Source organism: Oryctolagus cuniculus, chromosome Y, assembly GCF_051225735.1.
Source record: "Oryctolagus cuniculus isolate XC-2025 breed Fujian yellow rabbit chromosome Y, ASM5122573v1, whole genome shotgun sequence".
Lineage (NCBI taxonomy): Eukaryota > Metazoa > Chordata > Mammalia > Lagomorpha > Leporidae > Oryctolagus > Oryctolagus cuniculus.
Window position 1 is genome coordinate 9694272 of NC_142889.1, and position 9138 is coordinate 9703409.

At 42.3% G+C, this 9138-nt stretch overlaps 1 long non-coding RNA gene across 1 annotated transcript in view; it reads left to right on the forward strand.

Moving 5' to 3' along the window:
* LOC149119206 (uncharacterized) overlaps positions 1-8417 on the forward strand; it is a 33978-nt gene extending 25561 nt beyond the window's left edge. Inside the window, exons 2-3 of the long non-coding RNA XR_016228620.1 lie at positions 7447-7545; positions 8343-8417. This is a non-coding gene — a long non-coding RNA (uncharacterized LOC149119206). The remainder of the gene's footprint in view (positions 1-7446; positions 7546-8342) is intronic.
* Positions 8418-9138: the final 721 nt, after the last annotated feature.

Here is a 9138-nt window from a genome sequence, read left to right on the forward strand (position 1 = left end):
TTTTCAGAATGCTTTATATCTAGCAGTTTATTCAAATATAAAAACCAGAAACGCGGTATTTTGCTTTGTGCAATAAATGTGCCACTGCAATTTTTTTTTTCCTTTTGTAAATGGAAACTAAATTGAATTTACCTGGGTGGCAGTTTGCCAGTTTAACGGATCCTGGTGTAGATTGTTTTTTCTCTCAACAATAAGTGCTTTTTATTCTATTTTGTGAATTCACATTTTGTTCAGTGAGTTTCATACAGCTGAGCTTATGTGTGTAGATTCAGGTAAATATTCAGGGTCATAAGTTTAGTAATAAGTCTTTTGTGGGCACCTCCCACACCTTCAGACCACAGGGGAATTTTGCAACTTGAAAGCAACACAAGTACTTTTTTTGAACAGGTATTATTCTCGAGGGAAAGGCAAAGAGGAAGGGAAGGAGAGGGGAAAAGGAAGAGGAGAAACTTCCATCTGTTGGCTCACTCCCCCCTGATGGCCTGAGTAACCAGGTATAAACCAGGTCGCAGCAGAAATAAGAACTCCACTCTGATCTCCAGTATCAGTGGGAGAGAGCCAAGTACTTGAGACGTCATCTGCTAGTTTACCAGGCACATTATCAGGGGGTTGGATTTGAAGCAGAGGTTCTGGCCCTTGAACAAACTGCCCAGGCATGGGATGCCAGCATCACAAGGAACAGTGTTACTTTACTGTGCCAAAACTGTGGGCCTACCGTCACCCATATGGACTTTATGGACTTTATCAAACTCTTCAACGAAATTGTCATTAGTTCAGACTCAAAACTCGCCTAAATCTCCCTACTGTGTTCCTAGTATAAGGCAGAAGAACATGATTGAAGTATAAAAAATGTAAAGGAAATAGGTAATCCTTTTTAAACACTGATGCTGCAGAGTCTTTCAGATATCTCCTACAATCTCATGTGGAAGATCACGCTACGTAACCACGTTTTGGAGTTGCTTAACCAGTGACAAGTTTTTTTTAACATCTTTGAGTATCAGTTAGCTCTGCGTGCAGGGCAGGACATTACCCTGGGGCATAATACACATTTCATATGTGGGTAATTGCTACCATTGTTGCTAGTATCATTATCATTGCCTTTACTCTTTCAGAGTCCTCCATTCTGCTCTGAGTGAATTAAGGCTCTAAAGCTCCTTGCAGTTTCCTGTTTCCCTGCAGTAGTCACTTTCTAGACCTTTATGTTGTCTGTTCTCTAGCTTAATTGCTTCAGAGCTATTGAGTTCCTGTGTTCTGGGCATCTGCAGTCACTCAGCACAACCTCAGAAAATGATCTGCTCATGTTTACACCCAAGCTGGGCCCTTCTTTTTTTTAATTTTGTTTGAGAACTACCGCTCCATGCATTTAATATATACAGATGCAAGATCATGATGCTTCTCTCCCCACTACCTCCCTACCACTCATACTTCCTCTTTCTTCTTCCTCCTTCTTCCTATACCCTTCTAATTTTTACAGAGATCAATTTTCAGTTAATTGATATACTTGAAATATTAACCCTACACCGGGTATGAAGAAAAAAACAAAGGAAGTAAAGAACAAACAAACAAACAAACAAGAAAAACATCGTTTCCACATAGTCAAGACAGGGGCTGTTCCGACTCAGCACATCTCAAAGTGTAAGGCTGGCTTCCATAGATTACATTTTAAGTTCTCTTTTGGCACAACACAGAGAGATCATATGGAATTTGTCCCTTTGTGACTGGCTTATTTCACTAAGTCTAACGGTTTCCAGTTGCATCTACTTTGCTGCAAATGAGGGAGGTTTTAGGATTCTGGACATGGAGTGTGATTAGCAGTCTGTCGTGCATGTTATAATCACCACCATTATTGGTATTTGCTGTGTAGGTACGAGGCAACTTTCCATTTAATAATGTGATTTGAGATGTGTCATTAAAGTTTGATTCTCAGCTTTCTCAGTTCTGAAACACTGTTCTTAGAGGATGAGGAAGATCAAGCGAAATAATCAGTTTAAAAGATTTAGCAACGTGCCTAGTACCTACAGAGCAAACTAAATGGTGGCCTCACCACAGTGTTACATTACCTACTCTGTTAGACTCATCATCCACTAATGCAGATATTGCGCTGATCCGATGGCAGGAGCCAGGTACTTATCCTGGTCTCCCATGGGGTGCAGGGCCCAAGCACCTGGGCCATCCTCCACTGCACTCCCTGGCCACAGCAGAGAGCTGGCCTGGAAGAGGGGCAACCGGGACAGAATCCTGTGCCCCAACCAGGACGAGAACCCGGTGTGCCGGCGCGGCAGGCGGAGGATTATCCTAGTGAGCTGTGGCGCCTGCTGAAAGTTGGTTTTGACTGCAGCTTTTTTCTAATCAGATGTGAGGGAGCAGCAGTAGTGGCTCAGGAAATTGATTTTCTGCCATCTTTGTGGGAGATCTCAATTGAGATCCCTGCTGCTGGCTTCTGATCTTTTGGGGAACGAAAAAGCAGAGGAGAGCCTCCCGGTCTGTGTGTCTGTGTCTCTCTAAAATAGAAACACAGATAGCCATTTCTCCTTCCCTCTCACCTGAAACTTCTAGTTCACAGCTCCTGCTCTAACACTGAATGCTCTGCTGCTTTGTGTCCTTCTCAGACACCCAGTAATATGCACCACAGTAAACATTCTCCTATGGATGTAGGATGATGCACTAGTAGTTAGTCCCTGTGGTTTCTTCTCCACATTTTTTATTCTTTTTTTAAAACTTTTATTTAATGAAAATAAATTTCCAAAGTGCAGCTCCTGGATTACAATGGCTTCGCCCCCCCATAACTACCATCCCACTCCTACCCCTCCCATCTCCCGCTCCCTCTCCCCTTCCATTCACATCAAGATTTATTTTCAATTCTCTTTATATACAGAAGATCAGTTTAGCATATATTAAATAAAGATTTCCACAGTTTGCACCCACATAGAAACAGAAAATGAAAAATACTGTTTGAGTACTAGATATAGCATTAAATCACACTGTACAGCACATTAAGGACAGAGATCCTACATGAGGAGTAAGTGCACAGTGACTCCTGTTGTTGACCTAACAAATTGACACTCTTGTTTATGGCATCAGTAATCACCCTAGGCTCTTGTCATGAGTTTCATAGGCTATAAAAGCCTTTTGAGTTCACCGACTCTGATCCTATTTAGACAAGGTTGTAGTCAAAGTGGAAGTTCTCTCCTCCCTTCAGAGAAAGGTACCTCCTTCTTTGATGACCCGTTCTTTCCACTGGGATCTCACTCGCAGAGATCTTTCATTTAGTTCATTTTTTTTTGGACATAGATCTTGGCTTTCCATGCCTGAAATACTCTCAATGCCTTTTCAGCTGGATCCACATGTCTTAAGGGGCTGATTCTGAGGCCAGAGTGCTGTTTAGGACATCTGCCATTCTAATCGTCTGCTGTGTATCTTGCTTCCCGTGTCGGATCTTTCTCTCTTTTTTATTCTATCGGTTAGTATTTGCAGACACTAGACTTGTTTATGTGATCCCTTTGGCTCTTAGTCCTATCATTATGATCAATTGTGAACAGAAATCAATCACTCAGACTAGTGAGGTGGCATTTGTACACGCCACCTTGGTGGGATTGAATTGGAATGCCCTGGTATATTTCTAACTCTAACATCTGGGACAAGTCAGCTTGAGCATGTCCCAAATTGTACATCTCTTCCCTCTCTTATTCCCACTCTTACATTTAACAGGGATCACACTTCAGTTTCAACACTTAAGAATAACTGCGTATTAATTACAGAATTTAACCAATAGTATTAAGTAGAACAAACAAAAAAATACTAAGAGGGATAACATATTAAGTTGTTCATCCACAGTCAGGGCTAGCGCTGATCAGTCACGGTTTCTCATAGTGTTCATTTCACTTTAAAAGTTTCCTTTTTGGTGCTGGTTAGTTTACTCCAATCAGGGAGAACATATGATATTTGTCCCTGGGACTGGCTTATTTCACTCAGCATAATGTTTTCCAGATTCCTCCCTTTTGTTGCAAATGACCAGATTTCATTGTTTTTGACTGCTGTATAGTATTCTAAAGAGTACATATCCCATAATTTCTTTATCCAGTCTGCTGTTGATGGGCATTTAAGTTGATTCCAGGTCTTAGCTATTGTGAATTGAGCTGCAAGAAACATTAAGGTGCAGATTATTTTTTTGGTTGCCAATTTCATTTCCTTTGGGTAAATTCCAAGGAGTGGGATGGCTGGGTTGAATGGTAGGGTTATCTTCAGGTTTCTGAGGAATCTCCAGACTGACTTCCATAGTGGCTTGACCAGTTTGCATTCACACCAACAGTGGGTTAGGGTCCCTTTTCCCCCACATCCTCGCCGGCATCTCCACATTTTAACATGGCTTGATGAAGAATGGCTGCTGCACAGTTTTCACAAAGGACTGAAGCCTGGGCATTTTCTTTGCCTTGTGGTGATTGAACCCTTGGCCCCATTTGCTTTCCATTCTCGCCATGTGAATCGCATTACTGAGGAGCAATGGTTGAGCATGGCAGTGGTAAAACGGTATGTTTCTGTGACTTTTCTTCAGTTGTTTCCTTGTGGGAACTGGAATTCTTGCCCTTCATTGTCTTCCTTTTCCTTTCCCTTTAATGAGCAGGTACATAAATGAGGTTCAGGCGATCATATTTTGCCATACTTGCAATCTCTGTGGTAACTTTTGTTTTTTTCTTGGTAGAGTAGGCTGGAAAATGCACCTTACCCCCAAAATATCATCTTCCCAGTTCCCTGCAACTTATGGATGTGAAACATTGTGTGGCAATGTAGACTTGCTGGAATCATTTAAATCAAGGACTCTGAACTAGAAGGTTTTCCAGGATGATGTGGTTAAGGTCAAATAACCACAGGGTTCCTTTTGAGAAAGGAGCGAAGAAAGTAGCAGTTGGAGTGAAGAGGTTACAGTGGCAGCAGGTGTTAGAGAGATTCTGTATGAAGATGAAGACTGAATAAGAGAAAAAGGCTACAGGCAACCTCTGGATGCTGCAGAGCTTTAGGCTCCTTTCAGGGCTTCCAGTCAGAACCAGTACTACTCACAGCTCCTCATTCCTATATTGCACTTCTGTTCTCCAGAAGCATGCAGCAACACATTGGCATCTTAAGACTCTTGATATCCATAACTAACGGGGGACAGACTTTTATTTTAAGCCAGGGAGATTGCAGTGCTTTTCTGTGTTAGTGAGGGGAAATAAAGTCAGAACATACCTTTTTCTTAGATCTAGAGGTAATATAGGGCATGTTTAATTTTTGACAGGCTAATTTCTTTTGCTGTTGAAATATTATGCAGAATTGAGTTAATAGTAGCCCCAGTCATTACCCTATTCAGGAAGCCACCTGAATTTCCTTCAATTCTGTTGTTCTTTTTTTTTTTAAATCTCTGCTCACCAGTTCTTTCTTGTTGCTCCTCTCCCTTGGCATAGACTTTAATTTAGTTGACCTCATCTCTCAGAAGTTAATTCCAAGGCCGGCGCCGTGGCTCAATAGGCTAATCCTCCACCTGTGGCACCAGTGCCCTGGGATCTAGTCCCGGTCAGGGCGCTGGAGTCTGTCCCGGTTGCCCCTCTTCCAGGCCAGCTCTCTGCTATGGTCCGGGGGTACAGTGGAAGATGGCCACTTGGGCCCTGCACCCACATGGGAGACCAGGAGGAAGCACGTGGCTCCTGGCTTCGGATCGGTGCGTTGTTGTCTACATGCTCTGAGATTGTTACAGAGATTTAATATGAATTTTGCCTCATGACATTTTGTTCGTTCATGTTCTTCCAATTAATTGGTGTAGTTGGACTTTCCTAATTTTTATCAGTTTGATATATGGTAGCTTGTTTGCATTGCTGACTTTAACTTTACTTTTTCTGGGAGGTAACTGGGGTAATTATTTCTTTATAAATCTCCTATCCTTCAATCAGTGGTCATGGTAAATGACAGAAAGCCTAGAGACAGGGAGACTGAATGAGGCTAGCCTTATGGGCATTGCTGACGTTCAAAGTAAACACATATTGACCATATGACTGAAGATGTGTTCTATACTGGATGGAAGGCAGAACAGAGGTGCTCCAGATGTGAACTTCTTGTAACAGGGCCCAGATGTTTTCTAGCCAGGGAGCCAGAAATTGTAAATCCAAGGGTTTTCTCTTCTCTGAAAGCAAAAGGGGAGTGACGATGAGCAGTGGCAGAAGAGGCAGGTCTCATTGTGAACCAACATGACACTGATCTCAGTAGAAACAGAAACTACATAGATGTATAGATTTAAAACATATATTTTTTGACTGGCAGATTGGACAGTGAGAGAGAGAGACAGAGAGAAAGTCTTCCTTTTGCTGTTGGTTCACCCTCCAATGGCCCCCGCGGCTGGCGCGCTGCAGGCCAGCGCACCGCGCTGATCCAATGGCAGGAGCCAGGTACTTATCCTGGTCTCCCATGGGGTGCAGTGCCCAAGTACTTGGACCATCCTCCACTGCACTCCCTGGCCACAGCAGAGAGCTATCCTGGAAGAGGGGCAACCGCGACAGAATACAGTGCCCCTACCAGGACTAGAACCCGGTATGCCAGCGCCACAAGGTGGAGGATTAGCCTAGTGAGCCGCAGCGCCGGCCTGGATATGTAACATATTTTTAAACTCTCACCTAGAAGCCAACATGCAGATTGAATTTTGAAATTTAAACCTTCAACTTTTCTTACCAATTTAACAAACATAAGACTTCTTTGTGTCATTTTGATATATATATACAGAGTGTAATTTTCAAATATTCTTCTTGTTTGTGTATGACATACACTACTAATAGTGTATTTATCTTAAATCTCGTGGTAGGATTTCCATTACTTAAATTGCGTCATCTTTGGTCATTGATGGTAGCAAATCTGTGGGCCTCCACCTATTTGCTGAACCCCTGGAATGGAGTGATGTCATCAATCTGTCACAGAATATTCCTGGTTACTGTTGACGTACTGTGTTCCAGGCTGGACAGTAATTAGGCGAAGAGAGAGACTCAGGCGATTTGTTCTTGGGTATTCCCATTTCATTCTTTATCAGAGGTGACTTGCTGGGTGCCCAGTTGTAGAGAGGAAGGTAGTAGATTTGAGTAACTTTCCGAAGGTGGAACATACTAATGGAAACCAAAGGCAAATTATTTAGAACCCATATACCATCTCCTGATTTCAAAGAGATCAAAAGGTATGTCTTAGGATATTATCTAGTAACCGGTAATCAAAAACTGCCTTCTGAAAAAGAAAGGGAATAGTCTAATTGTGGAAGAGGAGAGGAGAGAGGGGAAAGGTGGGAGATGGGCTGTGGGTGAAGAGGGGAGAGAGAGAAGGAGAACCTGTGAGTGTGAGTGTGTGTGTGTGTGTGTGTGTGTGTGTGTGTGTACCAGTCTTCCTGAGGATCCAGGTCACTGAGAGTAAATGACCTGTATTATTATCTGTGCAACACAGGGCCTGTGCTACTTTATGGACTTTCCGTGGGTTGCTACGCCACAGACATGGTGATGCACTATGCTTGACAAATGATTGCTTTCTGAAAGAATTGCAGAGGTAGGTGATCGTCTTATAAGTTTTCCACAAGTAAATTATCCTTCCTTTGTGAGGCAAGTGTGACTGCTTGAGATGAAAGCACACTTAAAACAGTTGGGGCAAGAAAACTTGTTTGAGCAGGGGATGACATTATGACATGGTGTGTTAACAGTTGAGATGCCAGCATCCTACCCTCTGACAGAGGATGCTGGGTGACTCTCTGTTGCTCTGCTTCCATTCCAGTTTCCTCCTAATGCACCTGGGGAAGCAGTGGAATACGGGGGCAAATACTTGGGCCCCAGACAGCCTCATTGGAGCCCCTGGTGAAATTCTTGGCATTTGATTTTGGTCTGCCTGGCCTTGGTAGCCTTTGGGGAACTGAATAAGGATATAGACATGTGTCTCAACCCCTTTCTCTCACTATGTTGCAGAAGAAATAAATAAAAAATAAGCAAATGGATAAATAGTTTAAAAAGAAAACTGAGCAAGGATGAGTTCAAAATCATGTGAAGAACTTGTTTACTAAGGGATTTATCCAATAGTCCCACCTGTTCAAGTGCACCCACATACAGTACAGAAACAAACCAGGGGTGACAGATGTTAATATATAATGTGTTGCCTACATACCGTCTTCCAGCTATAAAAACACATTACACCTGAATTTTAATTTGGAACAGACTAAGCTTTTATCAATAACCTGTGATCAACCTATTTCTTGCTTTTATAAGACTTCAGGATATATGGGGAGATCCTTAGGGAGAAGTCTTCATGTGACACATTATGGCCTTAGATTGATGAACACTTTCTCATCATTATAGGCAACTTGCATAGGAAACTTGGATTGTTACCATCCCAGAAGAACAGAAAAGGAAAGAGCATGAAGAGATACAGAGGTTTGTATGGGTGGTGGGTATGGTCATGCCTGAAAGGTGCTTTTGTCATTCCTTTCCTTTGACCTAGACGTATGCTCAGAACTATCAGTAAGGGAGGTAGGCAAATAAAACAACAGGTACACAGGTGGACAGAAGATTGCTTATGTGTTCTACTCCGTTGAAAATGAGACACTGTGCAGTACTGCCACCCATAGTATGCACGGATGGAATAATTAACAACTATCTTACCTTACAGCATTTAATTGCAGGAACAGAATGTGGAGGCCATGAGTGGTCATGGAATCTGCCACGTAGAAGATGCTTATTTAAGTATGGACAAATGCAAATATACACCAAATGTGAAACACATCTCTTACTTTATTAACTTTTTCAGTCAAGTATTATTTACAAATATGACCTGCACTGTAACCTAAAAGGACCATACCAACCTGATACCACAAAGCAAAGGCTGCTGCTTCCTTTTGTGCTACTTATCCTGCCTCTCAACTGAGGAGAATCTCACTGGGGCAGGGATGGAGAGACTCATGCAGGGAAAGTAGAAGCTTTCTCACAGTAGAAGGTTTTTCTCATAGCACAGAGATGAGCTGAATGATTCTACTCATCAGTTGACACAATTCTGCATAGTCCAGAAAAAAATCTCAAAATGTTTGTCTTGCCTTTTCAGTACTATCTTGGAATCTATGAGGCAGCCTAACTTCTTAAGGGAAAGGATTGTTTTAAT